The sequence below is a fragment of the Bombina bombina genome, chromosome 3, assembly GCF_027579735.1.
Source record: "Bombina bombina isolate aBomBom1 chromosome 3, aBomBom1.pri, whole genome shotgun sequence".
NCBI lineage: Eukaryota > Metazoa > Chordata > Amphibia > Anura > Bombinatoridae > Bombina > Bombina bombina.
Window position 1 is genome coordinate 626,376,079 of NC_069501.1, and position 17,603 is coordinate 626,393,681.

Sequence of the window (17,603 nt, forward strand, 5' to 3'; positions counted from 1 at the left end):
AAATGAAGAATATTTGATAATAGAAGTAAATTAGAAAGTTGTTTAAAATTTTATGTTCTATCTAAATCACGTGACCAAGTAGTCGTGTTCTACTCAGGAGTGTCAATGGCAAATCACAGGTTGAAAATTCTGCAGACTAGGAGAGTACATGAGTTAGACCGCCTGACCCCCACTCTATGGCCCCGTACTTCACAGAATTCCCCCCAGTATCACCTCCAAGTGCCAGGCTTTGTGAATTTCACTTCATAAATATGATTGACAATTAAACCGTGTCATTTATTACGGCGATTCACTGGTTCTACCCGACATACAATCAACCCTTGTGGTATCATGCCTCGTGGTATCCATTCCCTTAGTGAGAAATACAGGTCGTCTTATATGGTATGGCAGAATAACCACAGCTCTTGTCCCTATCCATGTTGTTCTGATCGCTCGATTTGATGTGTGATCTTTGTTGCGGCAAACAATTAAACCTAGGGTGGGAGGGAGTGAAAAAGAACAAGGTTAGTTTTCTGCCCACTTCCTGTGTGCACCCGGTTTTATACCGTCCAACCCCTCCTACCTGCAACACAATACCTGCTTATCACACCCATGCCTCACTCAGCAGCTAGAGCAACACTATACACAAGCCCTATTCTAAACAGCTCCACCCCTCTCTTCTGCTTCACATTACAAGGTTTAATCTTTAAGTCGCTCCCTTCCTATTCAGTCAGTACATTTTACTAAGGATTTTATACCTTAGTTTCCATTTCCCACTATAAAACCCATATAACCATATCTCTTCCCATAAACATTTGTATCTAAAATAATAACAGACACAAGTATTGGCAGTTTGACAAGATCACAGATTTATTAAAATTAAGCCAAATTCATTACCTTTATGGCACAATTATTAGCGATCCTCAAATTGTCAAATCATAAACCAAATCATACCACATCATAAACACAATGCACTAGCATTGACAAGAAATTAAGCAGCCTCACATCACCAAGTAGCATGACTGTGTGTGATTTCCTCCAAAAAGGGATCGTTCCCTTCGCCCTAAAGGTGGACCCCTTCTCTCCTATACAGTTGTTCATGCCTTTCTTCAATTAGACTATGCTCCAATACCCACCCCTCTACATCCTTCATAATCTTATTTCCTGTCTGATTCACTTTCTTTCTACTTCTATACCCCTCTTTTTGCATGACGCATCCTCTCCAATTAAGCCTAGATTTTATACTAGACCAGACCTAATTTGTCTCTGGCCACGCTATCTTGAACCATTTAAAAACAACCCTTAACTGCTCCTGGAGCTCAATGGTAGGCACCACTCCAATAACATTACCTTTCAGGTGTACTATCAATATATCTGGCTTACCCCACTTTATTCTGGCTACCTTAGCTGCTTCCATCAACTCACTCCATCTCATTACCCTTTTCCCTATCCATCTAATCCCAGCTTTGCTTGAACTAAAACCGTGTGAACCGCTGCCCAATGCACATAAGAATGTCCAAGGATCCACTACGGCAACGATCTGCCTGGAAAAAAAGCCATTTCCATCTTCTTAACCCTTTCCTGCCAGGGTTAAAGTGTCTACATCGGAACAACTGTTCCGATGTAGACAAATTAAAATCACGCGATCATGTACACGATCGCGAGATTTCAATTATTGGATCAGGTCTGGGGGGCGTCCCTATGACCCTAGGAACGCCCTCCAGACCGCGATCAAATCCAGGAAGCGCAGTAGGCTTCAGGACAGCTGTTGGCTATGACGTTCTATGTCGTCATAACGGCTCTAAAGCCCAGTGTAATTATGACGGAATAGAATGGCATAACAGCGTTAAAAGGTTAATCTGTTCACCTGACAATGCTTAAGCAACCACACTTCTTGCACCACCTCTCCTAAAGGTATGAGGTGCTAAACAAACATTACTCCAACCTAACCTCTCAACCAATAACTGTAACAAGGTCTTGAACTGAAACTTAGTCAAACTACTACCATCTCTGTATCTAAAAATAAAACATAGGGTCTACTCCTGAGCCAGCTTCCAGATATGCCTTAAAGGCACAGTCAACACCAGAATTGTTGTTGTTTAAAAAGATAGATAATCCCTTTATTACCCATTCCCCAGTTTTGCATAACCAACACAGTTATACTGATACACTTTTTACCTCTGTAATAATTACCTTGTATCTAACCCTCTGCAGACTGCCCCCTTATTTCAGTTCTTTTTGCAGACTTGCATTTTAGCCAATCAGTGCTCACTCCTAGGTAACTTCACGTGCATGATCCCAATGGTATCCCAATGGTATGACACACATGAACTAATGCCCTCTATCGGTGAAACACTGTCAAAATGCTTCCACATAAGAGGCGGCCTTTAAATAATTAGCATCATAGGCTACCTGGGTTTAGCTTTCAACTAATAATACCAAGAGAACAAAGTAAATTGGTGATAAAAGTAAATTGGAAAGTTGTTTAAAATTAGATGCCCTATATGAATCATGAAAGATTATTTTGGACTTGACTGTCCCTTTAACACATTTTACTGGACAAATCACACTTTAATGCCTTAGCAGCGACCCATGCACCTTTCCTTCCCTAGTTGTCTTAGATCTCATTATAATCACAGCCTCCATAGAAACCTTAATATCGTCTCTCCTTATGCCTGATTCCAAGTTTGCTTTGGCTGCCGCTACCATCTCCCTCACCCTTAATGCAGCTGAAACAGCTAATACAAAGGCACAGCACATGAAACTACAGGCCTTCTTCCTTGCCTGCTTTTCTTCTTTTTTTTTTTTTTTTTTTTTTAATATTTTTTATTGAGGTTAATAAAGACATACAATATCGAAAACCAGTACTGACATAAACATTAAGATTATACAGATTAATAATAACCATATATATATAATAACAGACCAAAAGGCTCCAGTACTATACTATGAGATTACTTTCAGTTACAGCTAAAAGCCATGGAGTACACTGGCATTGGCATTACGATGTTTATGCACAAGTAAAATTTAGCGTACTTTGAACAGGCATTGTTTAGACATACTGTACCCATGTACTATAGGAACCTAAGCACATGAAATGATAATATGGAAACCTCAATTTGACGTAAGGATGGGAGAAGGGAGATATCAACCATTAATATAATACAACCTGTATGTGAGAGAATTGGGAGTAAATTTTTAGGATTTATTTCCTCAGTTTAACCAGTAACCTATAGGGGGTGGAAGGAGCCAACTCTATTATAATGTCATAGAGAGAGATAACCTTTGTCAAATATTGAACACACCAGTAGAGGTGATAACAAGCACACCATTGGTACAAATATTTAACTGGACTATAATCACGAGCAGTGACGGGATATCAATAAAACAATAACAGTAGAAATTATTGAAAAGTAGGAAGCTGGTCATATACAGAGGACAGGTAACACCCCCATAAAACACAATAAATCAAGCTATACCATGATCATAAATCTGTATAAGGTGGTATAAAGTTAGAATCATATTTAAAATTCTACACTCGGATGTCCCGACCGCCAACACCCAAGCGACAATGCAACATAGATTAATACCAGCTTTTATAGTACTACAGTTAGGTTAAACAGTACCCTTCTTTATATGGCTATGTTCTATATTGGAGGGAACAGGTTGTACCCTATGGGCTAGGCAGAGTGACAATATTTTCAGGGTTCTCCATGTATAATATAAGAGCATCACTGTCAGGGTAATCTTAATAAATAACAAAGCAATAAAGGTGAGGAAGTGGTTTTGGCCTCACAAACATAGATACATATTCAAAGCAACATATATGATAATCTCTCTATGAACATCCCAGGAAAACCTGGCCTCAAGGGAGCATCTGTTCCAGCTATAAGCCAATATCTAAGTACATGTGAGATATAGACTAGTATTTTGGAGTTTGAGCATTTCAAATATAAGGGGAATCACATCTATATCTACTAGTAAAATAACGAAGTTCTTAACATGTTTTGTATAGAAATGTAGACTGTAGTAAGTAGAAATGCACAGGTATTAATATATTCACACACTTAAAAGTAACATGTTCCATTAGACAATAGCTAAACAGTCCTGGAATGTACATAGGAAAATACCCATCATAAGTTTAGGGGTTAATATAAAAGTGTGAATGATTTAACCTTTCATAGCATGAACTTTGCTCCGGTATATAAGACCTATAATGTACCAGTTTAAAAACTAACAATGGCATCAGGAGTATACAGCATAAATAAAAAAAAAATATTCAACATACTATAAAAACGTCAAGTATAATAGATATTGATTGCAGGATCATGTAAACAGGTGAATCAGGCTAACTAGCCGTCATGTAACTTAAGCCCGAATTACAGTCACATCAGGAGACTTCCACGTTTATATAAATGCAAACAAGTCCTGACATATCTGCAAAGCATGACTTATCATTAGATTGTGCCTAAACATAACCATACGACCACCATCTAACTGGAAGATCTCCTAAGAAAGTCACATATGTTGTCACACAAACGGATCAAGACAGTCTCCGTTGGCAGATACACATTGTCCTACCCCACATCGAAATGCCATAGGATATGTCCCAACTGAGTCCCAAGAATGCGTGGTAGGGTTTCCATGGCTGTAGCTTCAGCCTCTCCGGAACAGTACTGCATCCATAAGGACAGATGTTTCAGGCTCAACTGCGTGTGCAAGCGTCTAGCGCTCTCCTCCGCGCCAAACAACCATGTAATCAGGTAAGGCTCCGTGATCTGATATCCAGGGCCCCTTACCTTCGACTCAAGAGCATCGAGCGGGATCGCTGAAAGAATATGAAGATTTCCCTGTATGGCCGTAGACTTGTCGGGTGGGTGAGTGAAATAAACTGTAGCCCGCTCCACAGAAGCATCCTCTTGCCACGAGGTCAGGCCGTTACTCACAATACTAGTGCCTTTAGATCCTTGTTTCCGCTGCTTCGAGAGTGTTGACTCTTCTACTGGTAGTAGACATCGATCTAGTAGCCGAATATCTTTGGATCTAGCAAGCTGTCCCAAGCGCTCCAACTGCCTAAGCAGATCTACTTTAAACTCAATAAAGAGAATTTGTATTTCCTGATGGATATCCTCCATGCTGTAGACCGGGTCCGTGTAGTAGCCCCAATAGGTTATAGGTATAGAGCAAGGGTTTGTAGAGAACAACTATAGTATCTGCATACTTTCAAACCTGTAACAGGTATAGAAGGGGGGTAGATGAAGGTCTAGGCCGCGGGAAGGCCTCCGCTGTATACCTCCTCTAATATGGTCTGCTGGGCTGAAGTGTCGTAGGAGAAAAATATATAAGTCTGTTCCTCAAATGTTTAAATAAACTATTCCCCTCAGGGATGCTGTAAATTGTGCGGTAGTTAGGCAATAACCAGCGGATTGAATTGCACTAAATCACAGCCCAAGTTTTAAGCAGCCATCTTGGGCGATGGTCAGGCACGCCCCCCCCCCTGCTTTTCTTCTTTTACCACACTGCTGCTCCATATATTTTATCCATCTAGGTATTTCTTTGGAATATTTCTGTTTCTAGAGGCCATCCTTAGGAAGTTGAACAGCTCCACTGGAATGCCTGTAACCACAAAAGAACAAGGAGGCACCATTCCAATATCATTACCTCCCAGGTGTACTATCATTACATCTGGCTTACCTCACTTACTTCTGGCTACCTGAGCTGCTTCCATCAACTCACTCCATCTCATTCCCCTTTTCCCTATCCATCTAATCCCTTCTTCGCTTGAAATAAAACCCAAGTTCAGACCTTGCTTGGCAGATGCAACATGAACCACTGCCCAATGCACGTAAGTGTCCAAGGATCCACACCCGCATAAATCTGCTTGAAAAAAGCCAACAAACAAGTTAACACCACAACAGCGGAATCAAATATTACCTTTAAAGAATATCCAAAAAATGTATTTTTTTCTCATCAGAAACCTTAACACCTTCTCTCATTAGGCCTGCTTCCACGTTTCCTTTGGCAGCCTCTACCAACTCCCCCACTCTTAATGCAGCTGTAAAAGCTAATGCAAAGGTACAGCACATAAAACTACAGATGTAGGGTAGGCCACACAAGCTCATCCACACTATGCGGCAGGGCTAGCTTGAGAAAAGAGGATTAGAAGAGAAGATAACAGAGTAGAAAAACCATGCCGCCCAGGGAAAGTAATAAAAATAGGAGACAGCCCCAGGAGACCCAGAATAGAGAGAATAAGAACAGTTGGAAGGGGGTAAAGGAACCGGAGTGGGAGAAGAAAAATCAGCAGCAAGTGCAGGTACCTGCATGCCAGTGGATTGCACTGCTTGGCCTCCCGTAGTGTAAGATTCAGGTACTCCCTGTTGCTACAGCTGTACTTCTTCCTCTGTCACTTTTCTAATCTTCTTTGCCTGATTTTCTTCTTTTACCGCACTGCCACTCTATATATTTTCTCCATCTAGGTATTTCTTCGGAATCCTTCTGTTTCTAGAGATCATCCTTATGAAATTAAACAGCTCCACTCGAATGCCTGTAACTACAAAAGAACATGCTTAGTTTTCTGCCCACTTCCTGTGTGCACCCTGTTTTATACCTTTACTAGAATATACAAACTAGTAATGCACTAGGCTATTGATATCAAACCACTTGTTAAAACACAACTCCCTCTATATTGTGTCACTGCTAAATAGATATATAAAAGAAATTAAGAGGGCTCTCAAAACCTTAAGATATCTGTAAAAGTGTGAATTTATTATAGTGAATACTCTAAGACATATGTTAAAACATATAAAGTGGGACGTCTCCCTCAATAAAAAATACAATCACTGAAATATATTATTTGACCAATCATACACATTAAAATCGATTGTGCAAAAAAACACTCAACAAAGACATAATATTCACAACTTATCCCTTGATATACCACCTATAGAGTGTATTGCCGGAAGGTTTTAGGCGATAGTTCCAGTCCGTTCTGATTAATCAGATAATAGGTCTTATTTTACCCTTAGGTAATCACAGATTTTTGTTGTTGAAAAAGATAGATTATCCCTTTATTACCCATTCCCCAGTTTTGCATAACCAACACATTTTACCTCTGTAATTACCTTGTATCTATGCCTCTGCAAACTGCCCCTTATTTCAGTTCTTTTGACAGATTTGCATTTTAGCCAATCAGTGCTCACTTCTAGGTAACTTCACATGCGTGAGCTCAATATTATTTATATAAAACACATGAACTAATGCCCTCTACTGGGGAAAAATTCTCAAATGCATTTAGATTTGAGGCGGCCTTCAAGGTCTAAGAAATTAGCATATGAACCTCCTAGGTTTAGCTTTCAGCTAAGAATACCAAGAGAACAAAGCAAATTTGGTGATAAAAGTAAATTGGAAAGTTTTTTAAAATTACATGCCCTAACTGAATCATGAAAGTTTTTTTGGCCTTGACTGTCCCTTTAAGTCCATTTTAGCACCCAGTGACTTAAAACACAGGAAAGGGAATAATAATAATAAATGGACAGATAAAGACCTACAAGGAAATAAAATATCCGGGTTTTATCCATGCTATACATGAGAATGTCAGCATAGTACTAAGAAAAAAGTATTAGGATTCCTTATATAGTTTCGGAATATATCATTAAAGACCTTCGGCTAGATCACGAGTTTGGCGTTAGGGTAAAAAAGCAGCATTAAGGGGTCCTAACGCTGCTTTTTACCGCCCGCTGGTATTACGAGTCTGGCAGGTACAGGTGTATCGCTCACTTTTTTCCTCGACTCGAGGCTACCGCAAATCCCCTTATGTCAATTGCGTATCCTATCTTTTTAATGGGATTTCCCTAACGCCGGTATTACGAGTCTTGGAAGAAGTGAGCGGTAGACCCTCTCCTGTCCAGACTCCTACCGCATTTAAAAGTCAGTAGTTAAGAGTTTTATGGGCTAATGCCGGAACATAAAGCTCTTAACTAAAGTGATAAAAAGTACACTAACACCCATAAACTACCTATTAACCCCTAAACGAGGCCCCCCCCCATCGCAAACACTAAAATAAAAAATTTTAACCCCTAATCTGCCGACCAGACATCGCCGCCACCTACATTATACCTATGAACCCTAATCTGCTGCCCCTAACATCGCCGACACCTAAATTATATTTATTAACCCCTAATCTGCCCCCCAACACCTACCTACATTTATTAACCCCTAATCTTCCGACCCCAACGTCGCCGCTACTATAATAAATTTATTAACCCCTAAATCTAAGTCTAACCCTAACCCTAACCCCCCCTAACTTAAATATAATTTAAATTAAACAAAATTAATTTACCATAATTAAATAAATTAATCCTATTTAAAACTAAATACTTACCGATAAAATAAACCCTAAGCTAGCTACAATATAACTAATAGTTAAATTTGTAGCTAGCTTAGGATTTATATTTATTTTACAGGCAAGTTTGTATTTCGTTTAACTAGGTAGAAGAGTTATTTAATAGTTATCAACTATTTAATAACTACCTAGCTAAAATAAGTACAACATTACCTAACCTAAGTTACAATTACACCTAACACTACACTATCATTAAACTAATTACCTAAACTACCTACAATTAATTACAATTAAATGAAATAAACTAAATTACGGAAAAAAACACTAAATTACAGAAAATTTAAAAAGAATTACAAGAATTTTAAACTAATTACACCTAATCTAATCCCCCTAATAAAATAAAAAAGCCCCCCAAAATAATAAAATTCCCTACCCTATACTAAATTACAAATAGCCCTTAAAAGGGCCTTTTGCGGGGCATTGCCCCAAAGTAATCAGCTCTTTTACCTGTAAAAAAAAGAATACAATACCCCCCAACATTACAACCCACCACGCACACACCCCTACTCTAAAACCCACCCAATCCCCCCTTAAAAAAACCTAACACTAACCCCCTGAAGATCACCCTACCTTGAGCCGTCTTCACCCAGCCGGGCACAAGTGGTCCTCCAGAGGGTATGAAGTCTTCATCCGATCTGGGCAGAAGAGGTCCTCCCGATGGCAAAAAGCTTCATCCAGACGGCATCTTCTATCTTCATCCTTCCGGAGCAGGTCCATCTTCAATCCAGCTGACGCGGAGCATCCTCTTCAAACGAAGTCCTAACGAAGAATGAAGGTTCCTTTAAATGATGTCATCCAAGATGGCGTCCCTTGAATTCCAATTGGCTGATAGAATCCTATCAGCCAATCGGAATTAAGGTAGGAAAAATCCTATTGGCTGATGCTATCAGCCAATCGGATTGAAGTTCAATCCGATTGGCTGATCCAATCAGCCAATAGAATTGACCTCGCTAGCCGCTTATTAGGTGTACACATAAAAATATATTATATATACTGTAATGTACTTGTAATCTGTTCTACCTAGGCGAAACAAAAATAAGCCTTAGAGCTAGAATCAGGGAACATCTATGCAATATAGAAAAGGAAGTTGATAAGACACATTTGTACAAGCATTTTAGGGATGTGCATAAAGGGAGAATAAGTGATCTGAAATAATGGGGTATACATAAAATACCGGTAAACTAAAGACGGGGTAATATTAAGAAGAGACTTCTTATAAAAGAGGCAGAGTTAATTTACAGGTTAGATACATTATATCCCAAGGGCCTGAATTCAGAGATAGACTTGTCCCCTTTTCTATTTGAATAATATGTATTTTAATAGCTATGGGTGCAATGATCACTTACACATTGTATTCAATTAAGTATTGCTTACTATGTTCCAAATATGTGAAATTATGTTATATCGCTATATTCCTATATAGCAGTATATTTGTACATATTTATGTATATTCAAAAAAATCTTTTGGATATTTAAGATGTTTTATATATGTTTTTATTTAATAATATTGAGCTACTGATTGTAAATCAGCAAAACCAAGATACCACCTTAATTAAGACTGTGGGAAAGAAAACTATATAGATTTACAAATACCACCTTTATTATTATTACTATCAGGTATTTGTAGAGCGCTAACAGGTTCCGCAGCGCTAATATAGATGCTTCACAAGTTCACATTGGACCAATCAGGGAAGGCATTAAGACCTATAGAAGGACCTACACATCTGCCAAGACTTATCTTAAAAAAGCCTGCCATAGGGGGAAATGCGTTGAAAGCTAAGGCAGTGTGATACTGTTTATTATATTCAGGTGTTTACTCTGAAATCCCTGAATTATTTAACCCGGGTTATGGACATTGTTTCTTGATGAAATTGGAGTGGTATGTATCCTTTCCTCCATACATGAAGCACTATGAGCAGAGAAATAACTACAAGAGAATAAGCACATAACTACATCCCAAAACCAACAAGTGAATACTATCCCTAGTATTGGCCACTTACAGGAGCAGCGTAACTCTAACAGCTTACACCGGACGGAATCTCCCCTGTGACCTAATTGAGAAGAGTCACGTGTGCTAGTATCGTATGTCGAGGAAAACGCTACTAACAGCTATGGTCTGACGAACTCCTACTAAAGACTTAAAGGGACAGTCAAGTCGAAAAAGACCTTTCATTAATCAAATAGGGCATGTCATTTTAAACAACTTTCCAATTTAATTTTATCACCAATTTTGCTTTGTTCTCTTGGTATTCTTAGTTGAAAGCAAAACCTAGGAGGTTCATATGCTAATTTCTTAGACCTTGAAGGCCACCTCTAATCTAAATGCATTTTGACAGTTTTCCCCAGTAGAGGGCATTAGTTCATGTGTTTCATATAGATAACATTGAGCTCATGCACGTGAATTTACCGAGGCGTGAGCACTGATTGGTTAAACTGCAAGTCTGTCAAAAGAACTGAAATAAGGGGGCAGTCTGCAGAGGTTTAGATACAAGGTAATTACAGAGGTAAAATGTGTATTATTATAACTGTGTTAGTTATGCAAAACTGGGGAATGGGTAATTAAGGGATTATCTTTTTTTTTTTTTTAAATAATTTTTATTGAGGTTACGATAGTATTACAACAAAAATGAAATACCTTAAAATATAATTAACATGGTATATGATAAACAGATACATTTAGGATAAAGCCAAAGTATTACATTGGATCTAAATGGGTGATCACCTTGAACCTCATTTTTATATTTTTACTATATTCTACAATGGGTTCCTCATTTGATAAGTAAGGTTACTCTTGAACCTTATAAAGCTTATGGGCAATTAAAGAGGAACTTGGCATTTGAAGTGATCACTTTTGGACCTAGTAAAGAGATAGGAAGATGGGGAAAGTCAGCAGACAGGAGCTGCTTTTAGGAAATAAAAAGAAAAGGAAAGAGAAAGAATGAGAATGGAGGGGGGGAGTTTGGGCTCCTGTTATAGATGTGTTCTATCTGGGAATAAGAAAATAGCGAGGAGATAGTGAGTTGGTGGAACACAATTAGAAGGGGGGATATGACGGGTAATATTCTGTGTTGGGACCAGGTCTGGGTACATCTGCGCTACCTGTGGAGTAATAATTGAGGTGCAAACATTTAAGAATAGCAGAGTATGGGTTAATAGCTAGCGAACATGAGTATAAGGTGTCAGTGGGAGAATAACAAATACTTGAGCTATGGTCACCAACAGGGCGATATAAATGAGGACATACTGGAATCTAATTCAGCTCTGGATGACGTAATGATAACTTTACTGATATCTAAAGGGCTAGTTTTAAGCTATGGAATCTAAAAATTATAGCAATATCCGTCTACAGTATGTAATGTGCATAATAAACTTAAAATTAGCTAAGCACTGTGTTCACAAGGTTCTAGACCTAATAGATGTTCTTTCTAGATATATAGGGGCTTATGATGAAATAGTTGGAAGTAATGAAAGTCTCAGATAAATGATGTGGGGCTTTAGGTGTACGCGACTAAGTAGTGTGAGAGGAGTAATACCAGTCGTGTACCCTTAGCTATTTATATGAGTACCTTTATACAGACATTGTATAGCCGCACATTTACAACACTATAGGAAGGAATCTCAAAAGTTAAACAGATAAACAGAGCAGTGATTGCCCATAAATCTCTCGAGTAGATTAAATGCTCAAGAAAAAAAAAAAAAAAAAAGTAGAACTGAGTGACACCTATATGTTACTGCAACACAATGGGACAACAACGAATAAAACTACAATAGATGTGTACATATATTAGATTTAGCATAACATGGGGGACTTCCATTTCAGGAGAGCTAGAGATAAGGTAATATTGTCAGTCAGCATCTCTGAGTTTGAATAGGGGTTATTCAATAACGCTAAGCATTACCTCTACTTATGCAAGCTAGAAATGTCCCGGAAATACAAATGTCAAAGTTTAATCTTGTATGGAATCTGAAGCTTGGTCTGCGGTGAACTGAGACAGACCCACACTTCAATCTCGCTAACCCACTCCCAGTCTGCAGGGGGGCTGTGTTGGGATCTCATCGTGGGGCTGAATGTGGGGTAAGTAGCCATTAGCTGAGGTCAGTTCGTGTGTGAAGACGGTTACTCCGAACCTGTTGAACTGTAGGTGCTTGTCAGTAAGGATACTTGCCCCAAGTTCCACTTGACTGCCGGTCTTTGCCTTTGTTTTCTGTTGCGCGGCACGTCCTAGGGGTATTAAGCTCCGTTCATTCTTTGTGTCAAGCCATGTGTGTTCTTTAGCCTCTATTGCCGCTACTGGGTCTTTGGGTGAGACAGCTACACCTGTAGCGCTCAGCTGTTCTGGCTCAATGTGGGTGTAAAAAGGCCGCGAGGGCTTCTCCTGCACATCCATGTCTCCCTTTACTGTTATCACCAGACTAAGGCTATTACTGTTTATCGCAGGTTTCTCCATCTGGTCTCCGGAACAGTCTTTAGGCAGTTGTGGCTGGGCTGTTTTAAACCAGTCCAGATCTCTCTTAGCCATAATCCACGGCTCTGCAGGCTGGGGTGTAGACATTACAGCCCTGAGTTCCGCGACACAGGCCTGATGGTGAGTGTCCATGGAGCTGAGTAATCTTTGTAGTGCAGCAAGTACTCTCCTTTCCATCATTGCGTTACAATAGTAGAAAACGTGTAGAATTTATATCTCAGCTAATCGATGCAATGTGTAGGCAAGTACCGTTGCGCAGTTGTACCCCCAGCCGCGGTCTCAGGTAGCTAGTAGGCCTCAGTAGGATATCTGCAACAATTATATTCTTTCATGGTCTTAGGATAGCAGTTCAAGTCCTGATGGGTTATAGGAGCTAAATAGTAAAATAGAACTATACTTATATTACCCTAAATCCGTATTTACATCAAGGGATTATCTTTTAAAACAACAAAAATTCTGGTGTTGACTGTCCCTTTTATACGTTGGTGGTCTAAAGGTACCGCTGTTAACTAATCTTATGTCAGTTTATGCGTGAAAAGGTTTATGCGTGAAAGGGTAAAATAAGACCTATTATCTGTTTAATCAGAATGGACTGGAACTATCTCCTAATACCTTCTTGCAATACACTCTATAGGTGGTATATCAATCGATAAGTTGTGAGCGTTTGTTCTTTCAGAACTGTGTGTTTGTTTAGTGTTTTTTATTAAAGGACCAGTAAACACAGTAGATTTGCATAATCAACAAATGCAAGATAACAAGACAATACAATAGCACTTAGTCTGAATTTCAAATGAGTAGTAGATTTTTTTCTAACACATTTAAAGTTTATGAATATTTCCACTCCCCCTGTACCATGTGATAGCAATCAGCCAATCACAAATGCATATACATATAGTCTGAGTTCTTGCACATGCTCAGTAGGAGCTGGTGACTCAAAAAATTGTAAATATAGAAGACCGTGCACATTTTTTTTAATTGAAGTAAATTGGAAAGTTGTTTAAAATGACATGCTGTATCTGAATCATGAAAATTGAATAAAACCTGAGTGTCCCTTTAAGGGAGATGTCCCACTTTATATGTTTTAACATATGTTTTAGATTTAGAGTATTCTCTATAATAATTTCACACTTTTACAGATATCTTAAGCTTTTGAGCACCCTCTTCATTTCTTTTATACATCTGTTTTATACCTTTCCCACCCCTCCCACCTGTAACACAATACCTGCTTATCACACTTATGCCTCACTCAGCAGCTACAGAAACACTATTCACAAGCTCTATTCTAATCAGATCCTCTGCTTCACATTACAACAAGGTTTAATACTTAAAGGGACAGTCTACACCAGAATTTTTATTGTTTTAAAAGATTGATAATCCCTTTATTACCCATTTCCCAGTTTTGCATAACCAACACAGTTATAATAATATACTTTTAACCTCTGTGATTATCTTCTATCTAAGCCTCTGCAAACTGCCCCTTTTTTCAGTTCTTTTGACAGACTTGCAGTCTAGCCAATCAGTGCCTGCTCCAAGATAACTTCTCGTGCACGAGCACAGTGTTATCTATATGAAATACGTGAACTAACACCCTCTAGTGGTGAAAAACTGTTAAAATGCAATCTGAAAGAGGTGGGCTTCAAGGTCTAAGAAATTAGCATATGAACCTCCTAGGTTAAGCTTTCAACTAAGAATACCAAGAGAACAAAGCAAAATTGGTGATAAAAGTAAATTGGAAAATTGTTTTAAATTACATGCTCTATCTGAATCATGAAAGTTTATTTTGGCCTAGACTGTCCCTTTAAGTTGCTCGCTTATTATTCAGTAATTACACTTTACAACTAGAAACTCAGCATTAAAAGAAGAAGGCGGCATGTAAACTAAGGGAGGACAGGAAGAAGAAGAAGGCGGCTTGTAAACTAAGGGAGGACAGGAAGAAGAAGAAGAAGGCTTGTAAACTAAGGGAGGACAGGAAGAAGAAGAAGGTGGCTTGTAAACTAAGGGAGGACAGGAAGAAGAAGAAGGCAGCATGTAAACTAAGGAAGGACAGGAAGAAGAAGAAGGCGGCTTGTAAACTAAGGGAGGACAGGAAGAAGAAGAAGGCGGCATGTAAACTAAGGGAGGACAGGAAGAAGAAGAAGGCGGCTTGTAAACTAAGGGAGGACAGGAAGAAAAAGGCGGCATGTAAACTAAGGGAGGACAGGAAGAAGAAGAAGGCGGCATGTAAACTAAGGGAGGACAGGAAGAAGAAGAAGGCGGCTTGTAAACTAAGGGAGGACAGGAAGAAGAAGAAGAAGAAGAAGAAGGCTTGTAAACTATGGGAAGACAGGAAGAAGAAGAAGGCGGCTTGTAAACTAAGGGAGGACAGGAAGAAGAAGAAGGCGGCTTGTAAACTAATGGAGGACAGGAAGAAGAAGAAGGCGGCTTGTAAACTAAGGGAGGACAGGAAGAAGAAGGCGGCTTGTAAACTAAGGGAGGACAGGAAGAAGAAGAAGGCAGCTTGTAAACTAAGGGAGGACAGGAAGAAGAAGAAGGCAGCTTGTAAACTAAGGGAGGACAGGAAGAAGAAAAGCCACCAAAAGAGGCACCAAGGGACTATTGCAAATAAAATCTGAATCCACCTGAGATCGTAGCACCTAAAAAAGTCACCTACAGCAGCAAGAGGGAACCGCCAGATGTAATCAGTGGTTATAAACAGACTACAACCAAGCACATCCTCTATTACCCTGATGTATTGCCTGCTGTTTGGTGGTTTTCGTATAATCCATATCCAGGGCAGGGATAGGCAAGGTGTCCGTACACAGACACTCGTGTCCGTGACTGGCCCTTGCAGTGTCCGCAGCCCGTTTTGCAGTGGGGAGGGACTCGGGATGAGTAAAATCCTCCTTGACACATGTGGTGCCTTGTTTCGCAGGGTTGGGACAGCGCCCGCGTGAGGACGCCACTCAGAAGCGGAAAAATGACTCAGAGTGAGATGAGAGAGGGATGATTCAAGAAGCAAGCTGCCATTGCATTGTTTCTTTATATGCAAAGGTAAAGCTTAAAAAAGCAGTGCACCGACCTGAGATCTAGCGCTGATTATAAGGAAGCCATAGTGGTAATTTTAGCTTGTGCCCTGCTTTTGCACGTCTCTAGTTTACCTCTGTTATAAATGTATTACAATTTTAACTTCTTCAGTTGAAGACAATAGCTATTCTGATATCTCAGACTGTCATGATATATAAATGCTCAATACTATTTTGTAATTTTGGCTATTAACATTTTAATTTAAAATGCATATTATTTATAAATTCAGGAGAATAGCTAAGAAAATCATAGTCTGATTTAAAGGGGGGGGAAAAGTATGGAAAACTACTATACATTTAAAAAAAATTGTTGTTTCATGTTTTTATCACATTCAAGTTACAGTTCTGTCTGTTTATATTTTTTTTATTTCTCTCTGAAAGATTAGATTTTTAACTATTAATAATAATGAAATTTAAGAAACTTGTGGGGTTTCACAAACTAACAGGTCACAAAGAGGCCAGCATTCTATGACAATTGTTACTGTATTCTTTATGCCCTAAAGCCAACAAAATGGTGATATTTCCTTTTTAACCTTTCGTGCACCACACACAGTATTATGTATGATCCAGTTAGATTGATGGACATTTTGTTTCCATTAAAGGGACACTAAACCCAGATTTTTTTTTCTTTCATGATTCAGATAGAGCATGCAATTTTAAGCAACTTTATTATTTATTCCTTTTATTAATTTCTCTTTGTTCCCTTGGTATCTTTATTTGAAAAAGCAGGAATGTAAGACTGATTTTTGATTGAGCACCTGGGTAGAGTTTGCTGATTGGTAGCTAAATGTAGACTTTGGTGTCCTTCACTAAGGTCTGTACTTTATAAAATGTCCGCCACAGCTTTGGTCCATGCCTATCCCTGACAGGGGTACACCTAATATTGTCCTGCATATGTTACAGCAGGTCAAATAAATTGTGACACATTGTAAATAGGTCTAGTCATAGAATAAGCCAGTCCCTCATTCTATCTGCAGTATAAAGTAGGGCTAATTGTATAAGTTCTCATTAGATCTACTATTCATTGCCTCCCATTAACAGTGCCCTACAGTGGATATAGAATACTTATTTGATTGTTCTATGTAAATTTACCTAATAGGAACATGTTAGTTCCGGGAATGTGGTGAAAAATATACATAGATAAAAGAGAACAGGGCTCGGTCTCTATAATTATGAAGCCAAGTATATAAAATGCTAAAACATGTATTGATAAAACAAATATTTATCAACCAAAAAGGGATAAACAAAGCAAGCCAAATTAGATCTTCTATGGAAGGCTGGAAGCTTAGGGAGCAGTGACCTCCAGTGGCCAAATTGTAATTCATTATTTCATCCCAATACTACAATTCATTCTTAGGGGGATATCTATCAAGCCGTCAACTTTGTTGCATTCAACAGCACCAATACGCTCGCCTAACATCACCTAACATCACAGCCGCAGACCAGAATATGATCTCCATATTTATAAAAAAAGACGCCAAAAAGACGCGCACCAAGTACGGGCCGATGAGCATCGGACTGTTGTTAACTAACAATCATCGATCTCGCGTCTATTCGACTTTTTACTAACTTTATTTATATGCTGCCACTATACTAAAATGTTTAACCCCTATCCCGCTGCTCCCCACCCCGCTGCCACTAAATAAAGTTATTAACCCCTATCCCGCCGCTCCTGGACCCTGCCGCCACTAA

At 39.0% G+C, this 17,603-nt stretch overlaps 1 long non-coding RNA gene across 1 annotated transcript in view; it reads right to left on the reverse strand.

Moving 5' to 3' along the window:
- Positions 1–355: 355 nt before the first annotated feature.
- The window catches only part of LOC128653787 (uncharacterized), a 161,319-nt gene continuing 144,071 nt past the window's right edge, over positions 356–17,603 (reverse strand). The window contains exons 2-3 of the long non-coding RNA XR_008401393.1: positions 6,300–6,532; positions 356–473 (exon numbers count right to left, since the gene is read on the reverse strand). This is a non-coding gene — a long non-coding RNA (uncharacterized LOC128653787). The remainder of the gene's footprint in view (positions 474–6,299; positions 6,533–17,603) is intronic.